The sequence below is a fragment of the Heterodontus francisci genome, chromosome 45, assembly GCF_036365525.1.
Source record: "Heterodontus francisci isolate sHetFra1 chromosome 45, sHetFra1.hap1, whole genome shotgun sequence".
NCBI classification, from domain to species: domain Eukaryota; kingdom Metazoa; phylum Chordata; class Chondrichthyes; order Heterodontiformes; family Heterodontidae; genus Heterodontus; species Heterodontus francisci.
The window spans coordinates 3,575,213-3,590,296 of NC_090415.1; positions in this window are offsets into that span (position 1 = coordinate 3,575,213).

The window sequence follows — 15,084 nt, forward strand, 5'->3', positions numbered from 1 at the left end:
CTCACACCCTCTATCTCCCAATCCCCCTCTATCTCCCTCACCCGCTCACTCTCCCTCACCCCCCCTCTATCTCCCTCTCCCCCTCTATCTCCCTCTGCCCCTTTATCTCCCTCTCCCTCTCTATCTCACACATCTCCTCGATCTCACACATCCCCTCGATCTCACTCTTCCCCTCGATCTCACTCTTCCCCTCGATCTCACTCTTCCCCTCTATCTCACTCTTCCCCTCTATCTCACTCTCCCCCTCTATCTCCCACACCCCCTCTATCTCCCACACCCCCTCTATCTCACACACAGCCTCTATCTCACACAACCCCTCTATCTCACACACAGCCTCTATCTCACACACAGCCTCTATCTCACACACCCCCTCTATCTCCCACACCCCCTCTATCTCCCACACCCCCTCTATCTCACACACCGCCTCTATCTCACACACAGCCTCTATCTCACACAACCCCTCTATCTCACACACAGCCTCTATCTCACACACCCCCTCTATCTCACTCTTCCCCTCTATCTCACTCTCCCCCTCTATCTGTCTCTCCCTCCACTATCTCACACACCCCCAATATCTCCCTCTCCCCCTCTATCTCACTCTCCCCCTCTATCTCACTCTCCCCCTCTATCTCACTCTCGCCCTCTATCTGTCTCTCCCCCTCTATCTCCCTCTCTCCCTCTCCCGCGCTCTCTCCCTCTCCCCCCTATCTCCCTCTCCCCCTCTATCTCCCACTCCCCCTCAATCTGTCTCTCGCCCTCTATCTCACACACCCCAAATATCTCCCTCTCCCCCTACATCTCCCTCTCCCCCCTCTGCCCCCTATATCTCCCTCTCCCCGTCTCTCTCCCTCTGCCCCTCTCTCTCCCTCTGCCCCTCTCTCTCCCTCTGCCCCTCTATCTCACTCCCCCCTCTATCTCACTCGTCCCCTCTATCTGTCTCTCCCCCCACTATCTCACATACCCCCAATATCTCCCTCTCCCCCTATATCTCCCTCTCCCCCCTCTCTCTCCCTCTGACCCCCTATATCTCCATCACTCCGTCTCTCTCCCTCTGCCCGTCTCTCTCCCTCTGCCCGTCTCTCTCCCTCTGCCCCTCTATCTCACTCTGCCCCTCTATCTCACTCTCCCCCTCTATCTCACTCTCCCCCTCTATCTGTCTGTCTCTCCCTCTATCTGTCTGTCTCTCCATCTATCTGTCTGTCTCTCTCCCTCTATCTGTCTCTCTCCATCTATCTGTCTCTCCCCCCTCTATCTCACTCTCCCCCTCCTCCTGACACTCACTCTCTCTCCATCTACCTCTGTCTCTGCCACTCTCTCTGTCTCTCTCTCTGTCCCTCCTTCTGTCTTTCCCTCTCTATCTCTATGTCTTTCTCCTTCTATCTCTCTCTCTGTCGCTCTATCTTAATCTCTCTCTCTCTGCCCCTCCATCTGCCTTTTCCTCTCTGTCTCTCCCTCTCTCTCCTTCTATCTGTGTCTCTCTCTCTCTCTGTCTCTCCATCTGTCTTTCCCTTTCTGTCTCTCCCTCTCTCTCCATCTCTCTGTCTCTGCCTCTCTCTCTGTCCCTCCATCTGTCTTTCCCTCTCGGTCACTACCTCTCTCTCCTTCTATCTCTGTCTCGCTCTCTGTTCCTCCAAATGTCTTTCGCTCTCTGCCAATCCCTCTCTCCTTCTCTCTGTCTATCCCTCTCTCTCCTCTCTCTCTCGGTCCCTCCATCTGTATCCACCCCCCACCACCTGTCACTCCCTCTCTCTCCTATCTATGTCTCTCGCTCTCTATCCCTCCATCTATCCTTCCCTCTCTGTCACTCCATCTCTCTCCTTCTCTCCCTTTCTCTCCCTTACTCTCTCTCTCTGTCTTTCCATCTGTCTTTCCCTCTCTATGTCTGTCCATCGATCTCCTCTCTCTCTCTGTCCCTCCATTTGTCGTTCCCTCTCTGTCACTTCCTCTCTCTCCTTCTATCTCTGCCTCTCACTCTCTGTCCCTCCATCTGTCTTTCCCTCTCTGTCTCTCCATCTCTCTCCTTCTATCTCTGTCTCTCCATCTGTCTTTCCCTTTCTATCACTCCCTCTCTCTCTCCTTCCATCTCTGCCTCTCTCTGTCTCTCCATCAGTCTTTCCCTTTCTGTCACTCCCTCTATGTCCTTCTATCTCTCTCTCTCTATCCCTCCATCAGTCCTTCCCTCCCTGTCACTCCATCACTCTCTCTGTCTCTCAGTCTGTCCCTCTATCTGTCTTAGCCTCCCTGACACTCCCTCTCTCTCCTTCTATCTCTGTATCTCTCTGTCTCTCCATCTGTTTTTTCCTCTAACCCCTCTCTCCTTCTCTGTCACTCCCTCTCTCTCCTTCTCTCTCACTCTGTCCCTCCATCCGTCTTTCCCTCCCTGTCACTCCCACTCTCTCCTATCTCTGTCTTTCTCTCTGTCTTTCCTTGTGAATTTCCCTCCCTATCACTCCCTCTCACTTGTTCTATCCCTGCCTCTCTCCTTGTCCCTCCATCTGTCTTCCCACACCCCACCCATCAATCCGTCTCTCTCCTTCTATCTCTGTCTCTATCTCTCTATCCCTCCATCTGTCCTTCCCTCCCTGTGACTCCATTTCTCTCCCTTTCTCTCTCTCTCTCTCTCTCTCTCTGTCCCACCATCTGTCTTTCCCTCTCTGTCTCTCCCTCTCTCTCCTTCCATCTCTGCCTCTCAGTCTCTCTGTCCATCCATCTGTCTTTACCTCTCTGTCTCTCCCTCTCTCTCCATCTATCTCTGTCTCTCTCTCTCTGTCTTTCCATATGTCTTTCCCTTCCTGTCACTCCCTCTCTCTCCTTCCATCTCTGCCTCTCTCTCTCTCTGTCTCTCCAACTGCCTTTCCCTCTCTGTCTCATCCACACTCTCCTTCTCTCTCTGTCTCTGCCTCTCTCTCTGTCTCTCTGTCTCTCTCTCTCTGTCCCTCCATCTGCCTTTCCCTCTCTGTTGCTCCCAATCTCTCCTACTATCTCTGTCTCTCTCTCTGTTCCACCATTTGTCTTACCCTCTCTGTCACTCCCACTCTCCTCCTCTCTATCTCTCCCTCTCCCTCCTTCACTTTCTCACCGTCCCTCCATCTGTCTTTCCCCCCGTGTCACTCCCTCTCTCTCCTTCTATCTCTGACCCTCTCTCTCTCCGTCCGTCTGTCATTCCCTCCCTGTCTCTCCATCTCTCTCCTTTTATCTCTATCTCTCCATCTTTCTGTCCCTCTCTGTCTCTCCCTATCTCTCCTTCTCTCTCTGTCTCTCACTTTGTCCCTCTGTCTGTCTTTCCCTCCCTGTCACTCCCTCTCTCTCCTTCTATCGCTGTCTTTCTCTCTGTCTCTCCATCTGTCTTTCCCTCCCCATCACTCCCTCTCTCTCCTTCCATCTCTGTCTCTCCAACTGCCTTTCCCTCTCTGTTTCTCCCAATCTCTCCTTCTATCTCTGTTTCTCTCTCTCAATCCCTCCATCTGTCCATCTGTCCTTCCCTCCCTGACACTCCCTCTCTCTCCTTCTCTCTCTGTCCCTCCATCTGTCTTTCCCTCCCAGTCTCTCCCTCTCTCTCCTTCTATCACTGTCTCTCTCTCTCTGTCTTTCCATCTGTCTTTCCCTTCCTGACATTCCCTCTCCCTCCTTCCATCTCTGCCACTCTCTCTCTCGCTCTGTCTCTCCAACTGCCTTTCCCTCTCTGTCTCTCCCAATCTCTCCTTCTCTCTTTGGCTCTGCCTCGCTCTCTGTCCCTCCATCTGTCTTTCCCTCTCTGTCTCTCCCCTCTCTGCTTCCATCTCTGTCTCTCTCTCTCTATCTCTCCATCTCTCTTTCCCTCCCAGTCACTCCCTCTCACTCTTACAATCTCTGTCTCCCCCTCTCTCTCCTTCTATCACTGTCTCTCTCACTGTCTTTCCATCTGTCCTTCCCTCCCTGTCACTCCCTCTCTCTCCTTCCATCTCTGCCTCTCTCTCTTTTTCTGTCTCTCCAACTGCCTTTCCCTCTCTGTCTCTCCCAATCTCTCCTTCTCTCTCTGTCTCTGCCTCTCTCTCTGTCCCTCCATCTGTCTTTCCCTCTCTGTCTCTCCCTCTCTGTCCTTCTATCTCTGTCTCTCTCTGTCAATCCCTCCATCTGTCCATCCGTCCTTCCCTGCCTGACACTCCATCTCTCTCCTTCTCTCTCTGTCTCTCTCTCTGTCCGTCCATCTGTCTTTCCCTCGCTGTCACTCCCTCTGTCTCCTTCCATCTCTGCCTCTCTCTCTCTATCTGTCTTTCCCTCTCTGTCTCTCCCTCTCTCTTCTTCTACCACTGTCTCTCTTTCTCTCTTTGAATCTGTCATTCCCGCCCTGTCACTCCCTCTCTCTCCTTCCATCTCTGCCCCTCTCTCTCTCTCTGTCTCCAACTGCCTTTCCCTCTCTGTCTCTCCCTCTCTCTCCTTCTATCTCTGTCTCTCTCTCTCTATCTCTCCATCTCTCTTTCCCTCCCAGTCACTCCCTCTCACTCTTTCAATCTCTGTCTCTCCCTCTCTCTCCTTCTATCACTGTCTCTCTCACTGTCTTTCCATCTGTCCTTGCCTCCCTGTCACTCCCTCTCTCTCCTTCCATCTCTGCCTCTCTCTCTTTCTCTGTCTCTCCAACTGCCTTTCCCTCTCTGTCTCTCCCTCTCTCTCCTTCTATCTCTTTCTCTCTCTGTCAATCCCTCCATCTGTCCATCCGTCCTTCCATGCCTGACACTCCCTCTCTCTCCTTCTCTCTCTGTCTCTCTCTCTGTCCATCCATCTGTCTTTCCCTCCCTGTCTCTCCCTCTGTCTCCTTCCATCTCTGCACCTCTCTCTGTCTCTCCATCTGTCTTTCCCTCCCTGTCACTCCCTCTCTCTCCTTCCATCTCTGCCCCTCTCTCTCTCCAACTGCCTTTCCCTCTCTGTCTCTCCCAATCTCTCCTTCTGTCTCTGTCTCTGCCTCTCTCTCTGTCTCTCTCTCTGTCCCTCCATCTGTCTTTCCCTCTCTGTCTCTCTCTCTCCATCTCTCCATCTCTCTTTCCCTCCAAGTCACTCCCTCTCTCTCCTTCAATCTCTGTCTCTCCCTCTCTCTCCTTCTATCACTGTCTCTCCATCTGTCTTTCCCTCCCCATCACTCCCTCTCTGTACTTCCATCTCTGCCTCTCTCGCTGTCTCTCCATCTGTCTTTCCCTCTCAAAGGTATTAAGGGACAAAGATAGGTACATGGAGTTAGATCACACATCAGCCATGAGCTCATTGAATGACAGAACAGGGTTGAGGGGCCAAATGGCCTCCTCCTCTTCCTCTGTCCTACGCCCAATATCCTGCGATCACTCTCTGTGTCTTGGTCTCTGTCTCCCTCTTTGTCTCTCTTTCTGTCTGTCTGTCTGTCTCTCTCTCCTCTCATCTGTGGAAATCCACACACATCAGTCAGCCATTTTAGGTTCATTTTCAGTGGCCATTTTATGTTCCCACAACACTGGGACATTTATCGCTGTCTATCCCAAACCATCTCCCTTTGTAGTCTATTTGTGTCCTCCTCACAGCTTATTGTCCCACCTAACCTAGTATCTCTCTCCTTTGCTCCGTCTCACTCACGCACTCTCCCCCCTCTCTCTCCCCCCCCATTTCTCTCTCCCCCCATTTCTCTCTCTCCCCCCCCACCCCCCCGCAATCTCTCTTTAAGTGTCCTGTTATCACATCCTTTATTACAGATTCGACCATTTTCCCAATGACTGATGTTAGACGAACAGGTCTTTAGTTCCCCATTTTCTCTCTCCTTCCTTTTGTAAATAGTGGGGTTACATTTGCTACCTTCTAATCTGCCTCTCTCACATTGCCTCTCCCACACTGCCTCTGTCCCTCGCTATCTGTCTTACCCCCTCTCTCTCTCGCTATCTATCCCTCTCTGTCTTTTTCTCTCTCTCGCTCTATCTCTCCCTCTCTCTCTCTACCTCTGTCCATGTCTCAATTTGTGCCTCCCTCACACCATCTCTCCCTCTCTCTCTGTCTCTCTCTAGCTCTCTGTCTGCCTCTCTATGTCTGCCTCACTGTGTCTCCTTCTCTCTCTGTGCCTCTCTCACTCTCTATCTGTCTCTCCCCCAGCTCTCTCTCTCTGTCTCTCCCTCTCTCTCTTTCTCAACCTCTGTCCATGTCTCAATTTGTGCCTCCCTCACACCATCGCTCCCTCTCTGTCTCTCTCTATCTCTCTCTCTGCCTCTCTCTCTCTGCCTCTCTCTCTTCAGCCTCTCCCTCTCTAGCTCTCCCTCTCTCTCGCTGCCTCTGTCCACGTCTCAGTTTGTGTCTCCCCCACACTATCTCTCCCTCCCTCTCTCCCTCCCTCTCTCCCTCCCTCTCTCCCTCCCTCTCTCACTCCCTCTCTCCCTCCCTCTCTCCCTCCCTCTCTCTCTCTCATTCTCCCTCTCTCCCTCCCTCTCTCCCTCCCTCTCTCCCTCCCTCTCTCCCTCCCTCTCTCCCTCCCTCTCTCACTCCCTCTCTCCCTCCCTCTCTCCCTCCCTCTCTCTCTCTCTCATTCTCCCTCTCTCCCTCCCTCTCTCCCTCCCTCTCTCACTCCCTCTCTCCCTCCCTCTCTCCCTCTCTCCCTCCCTCTTTCTCCCTCTCTGTCTCAGAGTTACAGCTCAGATGATTAACCTCTTTATCCATGTGTTATGAACACGGGACTTTGTCTCTCTCCCATTTTCTAGGATGTTGCCAGGACTGGAGAATTGTAGCTATGAGGATAGGCAGGGGTTGTTGTCCTTGGAAAAGCGAAGGCCGAGGGGAGATCTGATTGAAATGTACAAAATGTTGAGGGTCCTGGATAGAGTGGAGGTGAAGGGCAGAGAACCATAGCAGAAAGGTCAGTGACGAGGGGGCATAGATTTAAAGTGATTGGCAGAAAAATTAGAGGGGAGTTGAGGAAAATCTTTTTCACCCAGAGGGTCGCGATGGTCTGGAACTCACTGCCTGAAAGGGTAGTTGAGGCAGAGACCCTCAACTCATTCAGAAGGAGTCTGGATCGGCACCTCAAGTGCGGTAAGCTGCAGAGCTCAGACCAAATGCTGGAAGGTGGGATTAGAATAGGTTGATCGTTTTCGGCTGGCACAGAGAGGATGGGCCAAGTGGCCGCTTTCTGTGCCTTAAAATTTCTATGTTGCCCTCGCCAACTCTATTTTTCCCTCTGTTACCCTCTGAATCCCAGTCTCTCCCTCTCTGTTACTCTCTGAATCCCAGTCTCTCCCTCTCTGTTACCCTCTGAATCCCAGTCTCTCCCTCTCTGTTACCCTCTGAATCCCAGACTCTCCCTCTCTGTTACCCTCTGAATTCCAGTCTCTCCCTCTCTGTTACCCTCTGAATCCCAGTCTCTCGCTCTCTGTTACCCTCTGAATTCCAGTCTCTCCCTCTCTGTTACCCTCTGAATCCCAGTCTCTCGCTCTCTGTTACCCTCTGAATCCCAGTCTCTCCCTCTCTGTTACCCTCTGAATCCCAGTCTCTCCCTCTCCGTTACCCTCTGAATCCCATTCTCTCCCCCTCTGTTACTCTCTGAATCCCAGTCTCTCCCTCCATGTTTCCCTCTGAATCCCAGAATCTCCCTCTCTGTTACCCTGTGAATCCCAGTCTCTCCCTCTCTCTTACCCTCTGAGTCCCAGACTCTCCCTCTCTGTTACCCTGTGAATCCCAGACTCTCCCTCTCTGTTACCGTCTGAATCCCAGTCTCTCCCTCTCTGTTTCCCTCTGAATCCCAGACTCTCCCTCTCTGTTACCCTCTGAATCCCAGACTCTCCCTCTCTGTTACCGTCTGAATCCCAGTCTCTCCCTCTCTGTTTCCGTCTGAATCCCAGTCTCTCCCTCTCTCTTACCCTCTGAGTCCCAGTCTCTCCCTCTCATTTACCCTCTGAGTCCCAGTCTCTCCCTCTCCGTTACCCTCTGAATCCCAGTCTCTCCCTCTCTCTTACCCTCTGAGTCCCAGTCTCTCCCTCTCCGTTACCCTCTGAATCCCAGTCTCTCCCTCTCTGTTACCTGACCAGAGCTTTATAAATGTTCAGCGCACCCTCTCGGCTTTTGTACTCACTGTATACAGTGTAAATTGTGGTATTCCCCAGGGGTTTTGATTAGGACCACTGATCTTATTGATATATGAATGACTTAGACTGGGGTAAACAGGGCATAACTTCAACATTGTGCCATCTGCAATGTAAGAAACAGTGAAGGGAATAGGAGTAGACTTCAGGAGGATAGAGGCAGTCTGGTGAAATGGTCAGACACATAGCAGGTTAACTTCAATGCTGAGAAATGTAAAATGATGCATTTTGGAAGGAAGACTGAGGAGAAGCGATATAAACTAAATGGTACAATGTTAAAATGGGTGCAGGGACAGAGAGATCTGGGATTTCATTTGTGTCACTTTTTACATCTAAAAGATTCAATTTGGGGCTTGCAATCTCTAAGTTGAATTTAGCTTCATCCTGAAAAGTGTTAGCAAACGTGTTGGGAAATGTGTCAAAAGCTGTTTCCATTCAGACATTCCTGCATTGTGGAAGTGTGAGCTGTCTTTGCAGAGACAGGAAATAGAGTTGTTTGAATGGACCTGCAGGTTTTGGTTGATGCAATAAGGTGAGAATTTGAATTGTGTCCCTTCCAGATACACAGAATTGAAGGTATTTACAGAACACCACATGAAGTAGTTTACCAATGTCTGACAAACTTCAAAGACTTCAAACACATGGAAGAAGAGGCGAAGGGAACAATATACAAAACCTGAGACCGTCAGACATCAGCAGGAGGAAAATGAATCTCTTTTTATGGGTTTTAATTTGAAGGCCTGAGCTGATGATTGAAAAAGTAGGAGTTCAAATCCCACGCTGGGCTGTTGTGAATTTGAATTCTATTTTTTCTTTAAAAAAACATAAATCTGGAGTTAAAAAGCCTCTAGGTTGGAATGATTCACTCCTGTCTACTGGTGCAAAGCCTGTGTGTGTCTCAGTTTGCTGTATTTGTTAACAATTTAAGATGTTGTGGTAGAATGCAACATACCCAAGTTTACCAATGACACAAAAATAGGCAGCATTGTAAGCAGTGTAGCTGGAAGCAGAACATTGCAAAGAGATATTAATATCTTAAAGAGATGGGCAAAACTGTGGCAGTTAGATTTCCATGTCAGCAAAAAAAGACTAGAACAGAGTACTTTATAAATGGTGTAAAGCTAGAAATACTGGAGGTTCAAAGAGACTTTGGGGGGTCCATGTCCATTTGAGTGCAGTGTAGATTTACCAGAATGATAACTGGACTCCAAGGGTTAAATTACGAGGTGATATTACACAAACTAGGGATATATTGCCTGGAATTTAGGAGGATCAAGGTAATTTGTTCAAAGCTGTTGAGATATTAAGGGGAACTGATGGGGTAGTTTGGGAGAAACTATTTCAGCAGCTTGGGAACATAGGAACAGGAGTAGGCCATTCAGCCCATCGAGCCTGCTCCGCCATTCAATACGATCCTGGCTGATCATCCACTTCAATGCCTTTTTCCCAGACTGAGTTTCCACAGCCCACTGGGGTAGAGAATTCCAAAGATTCACAACCCTCTGAGTAAAAATCCGCCACTCCAGGCTAAAGGTGGTAGTAGTTTGGAACGTGTCTTCTGCACGCAAACATTGATGCAAAATCAATTGTCATTTTTAAATCGAAGTTTGATCTCATCAAATTCCTTTTGAAAATTGAAATATTCTTCTTTCGCGCTCTGTCCCTGAGGCACTCTGTTTCTGTGTGTGTGTGTGTGTGTTTCTGTGTGTGTTTCTGTGTGTGTGTGTGTGTTTCTGTGTGTGTGTTTCTGTGTGTGTGTGTGTGTTTCTGTGTGTGTGTGTGTGTGTGTGTTTCTCTGTGTGTGTGTGTGTGTTTCTGTGTGTGTTTCTGTGTGTGTGTGTGTGTTTCTGTGTGTGTGTTTCTGTGTGTGTGTGTGTGTTTCTGTGTTTGTGTTTCTGTGTGTGTGTTTCTGTGTGTGTGTGTGTGTGTTTCTGTGTGTGTTTCTGTGTGTGTGTGTGTGTGTTTCTGTGTGTGTTTCTGTGTGTGTGTGTGTGTTTCTGTGTGTGTGTTTCTGTGTGTGTGTGTGTGTTTCTGTGTGTGTGTTTCTGTGTGTGTGTTTCTGTGTGTGTGTGTGTTTTTCTGTGTGTGTGTGTTTCTGTGTGTGTGTTTCTGTGTGTTTCTCTGTGTGTGTGTGTGTTTCTGTGTGTTTGTGTGTGTGTGTGTGTGTCTGTGTTTCTGTGTGTGTTTCTGTGTGTGTGTGTGTTTCTGTGTGTGTGTGTGTGTGTTTCTGTGTGTGTTTCTGTGTGTGTGTGTGTTTCTGTGTGTGTGTTTCTGTGTGTGTGTGTGTTTCTGTGTGTGTGTTTCTGTGTGTGTGTTTCTGTGTGTCTGTGTGTGTGTGTTTCTGTGTCTGTGTGTTTCTGTGTGTGTGTGTTTCTGTGTGTGTGTGTGTTTTTCTGTGTGTGTGTGTTTCTGTGTGTGTGTTTCTGTGTGTTTCTCTGTGTGTGTGTGTGTGTTTCTGTGTGTTTGTGTGTGTGTGTGTGTGTCTGTGTTTCTGTGTGTGTTTCTGTGTGTGTGTGTTTCTGTGTGTGTGTTTCTGTGTGTGTGTGTGTTTCTGTGTGTCTGTGTGTGTCTATGTCTGTTTCTCTCTCCTCTCTCAGACCCTTTATAAAGCTCCACATACATCAGTTTGCCATTTGAAGTCAGCTGCTTTTGGTTTCACCGCATCTGCAGAGGTTGCACTTCCTTATGCAGGCTGGTTAGAAACATGTATTGCGCAGTTGGCTCCAATGTTCCCGTGAAAATTTAGATGTTGTGCGTGCCCAGTTTTTTTAACGTGAGCTCTCCCTTGAAATCTTTGAAGAATCTTTGAAGACGTGTGCTATTTATTGTGGAACAGGATCTGCGTGGGACCTTTGAGGCTGCTGCACGCAGATTTGCAGGAACATTGACCAACACTCTCCATCCCAATCTCTTCCTCTTTCTCTCTGGTACTCTCTCCCCATTGCAATCCTTCCCTCTCTCTCTTATTCTCCACATCTATCCCTGTTCTTTCTCACTGTTACTCTCTCCATCTGGATGGAGGAGGAGAAAGAGAGGCATATACAGAGGCAGCTTTACTCTGTATCAAACCCCACAGTGTACCTGCCCCCTAGTTCTAGACTTCCCCACCAGGGTAACATCCTCCCAGCATCCGCCCTGTAAAGTCCCCTCAGAATCTTGTATGTTTCAATAAGATCACCTCTCATTCTTCTGAACTCCAATGAGTATAGGCCCAACCTGTTCCACCATTCCTCAAAGATAACCCCTTCATCCCAGGAATCAGCCGAGTGAACCTTCTCTGAACTGATTCCAATGCATCCAGGCCTGACCATTTATCCACTTTCAAAGCTGCCAAACACCTTCATATTTCCCCTCTCACTCTGTTTATCCCATCCAATATTTCACACTCCTCCTCTTTAACTACAATCTCTGTATCGTTCCCACTCTTTTATAAAGACGGACACAGAGAATTCATTAAGAACCATGCCCACATCTCCCACCTCCACAGGTAGGAAGAAGGAGGAGAGGCAATCTAAACTAAAGGATATAGTTATAAAGGGGCTAACATTCTCTGCCTCTTCCTTTGCTCGAATATAATCCTTGATTTCTATCATTAGCAATGGTTGGAACAATTTACTGAGGTTCTGTCAAAGCTTACTCACATTCTTTATCTGTGTCTCTCTGTCCCAGAGAGATGGTGAAGAAACTATTGATGTGTTTCCTTCAGTTAAGTTTGATGTCAATGTTTCCCCAGGATATTGACGCTGGGGGATTCAGCGATGGGATAATGCTTTGAATGCCAAGGGGAGGTGGTTGGATTCTCTCTTGATGCAGATGGTCATTGTCTGGCACTTGTGTGACGTGAATGTTACTTGTCACTGGTCGGCCCAAACCTGAATGTTGTCCGGGTCTTGGTGCATGTGGCTCTGGATTGCTTCATTATCTGAGGCAAAATACTGTGGATGCTGGAAATCTGGAAAGCATCGAGCTGAATCACTAACTCTGTTTCTCTCTCCACAGATGCTGCCTGACCTGCTCAGTATTTCCAGCACTTCCTGCTGGGATTTCATTATCTGAGGAGGTGTGAATGGAACTGAACACTGTGCAATCAACAGTGAACATCCCTACTTCTGACCTTACGATGGAGGGCAGGTCATTGAGGAAGCAGCTGAAGATGGATGGGCCGAGGACACTACCCTGATAAACTCCTGCAGTGATGTCCTGAGACTGAGATGACTGACCTCCAACAACCACAACCATCTTCCTTTGTGCTCGGTATGAGTCCAACCAGCGGATTCCCACTGACTTCAGTTTTACTCGGGCTCCTCGATGTCACACTCGGTCAAACGCTGCCTTGATGTTAAGGTCAGTCTCTCTTCCCAGTAGCAGACAGGAGTGAATCGTTCCCTTTGACCCGTTGTACACTGAACAAGCTGTGCTTCTTCACAGCCTGATACAGGACTGTACACGGCCGATTAATGTAGCCCATCAAACACTCCCAGAGCAGCTTCAGCACAGCTTAGGAATAGAGTATAGTTCCTTCAATATTCTCTCTCTGTCTTCCTCTCTCTGTCTCTCCCTCCTGCTATCTCTGACACTAGGAGAGAGACAGAGGGAGAGAGGGTTAGATATGGAGACAGAGAGAGTGCTGTGGAGAGGGACAAGGTTGGAGAGAGAGAGATTGCGGGGTCGATTGAAAGGGAGAATGTAAGAGAAATTAATTTGATGTAATCCTTCACTGCTGTGTGCGCAAACATTTAAGAAATAGGTATGGAGACAGAAACATCGGGAGAGATCTCTGTCTCTTCCTGTCTCTCCATCTGTCTTTCGCTCCCTGTCACTCCCTCTCTCTGCTTCTATCTCTGTCTCTGCCACTCTCTCTGTCTCTCCCTCTCTATCCCTCCATCTGTCCTTCCCTCCCTGTCACTCCATCTCTCTCCTGCTCTCTCTGTCTCTCACTTTGTCCCTCCATCTGTCTTTCCCTCCTTGACACTCCCTCTCACTACTTCCATCTCTGCCTCTCTCTCTCTGTCCCTCCACCTGTCTACTGCACCACCCTCCCCACCCCCCGTCACTCCATCTCCCTCCTTCGATCTCTGTCTCTGCCTCTCTCTGTCTCTCTCTCTATCCCTCTATCTTTCCTTCACTCCCTGTCACTCCATCTCTCTCCCTGTCTCTCGCTCTCTCTCTGTCCCTCCATCTGTCTTTCCCTCCCTGACACTCCCTCTCTCTCCTTCTCTCTCTGTCTCACTCTCTGCCCCTCCATATGTCTTTCCCTCGCTGTCTGTCTCTCCCTCTCTCTTTCCATCTGTCTTTCCCTCCCTGTCACACACTCTCTCAATCCTTCCATCTCTGCCTCTCCATCTGTCCTTCCCTCCCTGTCACTCCATCTCTCTCCTTCTCTCTCTGTCTCTCTCTCTCTGTCCCTCCATCTGTCCTTCCCTCCCTGTCACTCCATCTCTCTCCTTGTCTCTGTCTCTCCATCTGTCTTTCCCTTCCTGTCTCTCCCTCTCTCTCCTTCTATCTCGGTCTCTCTCTCTCTCTGTCTCTCCATCTGTCTTTCCCTCCCTGTCACTCCCTCTCTCTCCTTCTATCTCTGTCTCTCGCTCTCTGTCTCTCCATCTGTCCTTCCCTCCCTGTCACTCCATTTCTCTCCTTCTATCTCTGTCTCTCTCTCTCAGTCTTTCCATCTGTCTTTCCCTCCCTGTCACTCCCTCTCTCTCCTTCTATCTCTGTCTCTCTCTCTCAGTCTTTCCATCTGTCTTTCCCTCCCTGTCACTGCCTCTCCCTCCTTCCATCTCTGCCTCTCTCTCTCTCAGTCTTTCCATCTGTCTTTCCCTCCCTGTCACTCCATCTCTCTCCACTCTCTGTCCCTCACTCTGTCCCTCCATCTGTCTTTCCCTCCCTGTCACTCCATCTCTCTCCTTCCATCTCTGTGTGTCTCTCTCTCTGTCCCTCCATCTGTCTTTCCCTCTCTGTCTCACTCTCCCTCCTTCCATCTCTGCCTCTCTCTCTCTCAGTCTTTCCATCTGTCTTTCCCTCCCTGTCACTCCCTCTCTCTCCTTCTATCTCTGTCTCTCGTTCTCTGTCTCTCCATCTGTCCTTCCCTCCCTGTCACTCCATCTCTCTCCTCTCTCTGTCTCTAACTCTGTCTCTTCATCTGTCTTTCCCTCCCTGTCACTCCATCTCTCTCCTTCCATCTCTGCGTCTCTCTCTCTCTCTGTCTCTCCAACTGCCTTTCCCTCTCTGGTTGACTAACAGGAAGCAGAGAGTGGGGATAAATGAGTGCTATTCTGGCTGGCAATCAGTCACTAGTGGTGTGCCTCAGGGATCGGTGTTGGGACCACAATTATTTACAATTTATATCGATGATTTGGAGTTGGGGACCACGTGTAGGCTGTTAAAGTTTGCAGATGACACTAAGATGAGTGGCAGAGCAAAGTGTGCAGATGACTGTGAAACTTTGCAGAGGAACATAGATACATTGAGTGAGTGGGCAAAGGTCTGGCAGATGGAATACAATGTTAATAAATGTGAAGTTATTCATTTCGGTAGGAGTAACAGTAAAAAGGATTATTACTTGAATGGTAAAAAGTTGCAGCATGCTGCTATGCAGAGGGACCTGGGTGTCCTTGTGCATGAATCGCAAAAGGTTGGTCTGCAGGTACAGCAAGTAATTAGGAAGGCAAATGGAATTTTGTCCTTCATTGCTAAAGGGATTGAGTTTAAAAGCAGAGAGGTTATGTTGCAGCTGTATAAAGGTACTGGTGAGGCCGCACCTGGAGTACTGTGTGCAGTTTTGGTCTCCTTACTTGAGAAAGGATGTGCAGGCACTGGAGAGGGTGCAGAGGAGGTTCACTAGGTTGATTCCAGAGTTGAGGGGGTTGGTTTATGAGGAGAGACTGAGTAGATTGGGATTATATTCATTGGAATTCAGAAGAATGAGGGGGGATCTTATAGAAACTGAAATTGAAATATTATAGAAATTGAAATATTCTTCTGTCACTCTCTGTCCCTTGGGCAGTCTGTTTGTGTGTGTGTCTGT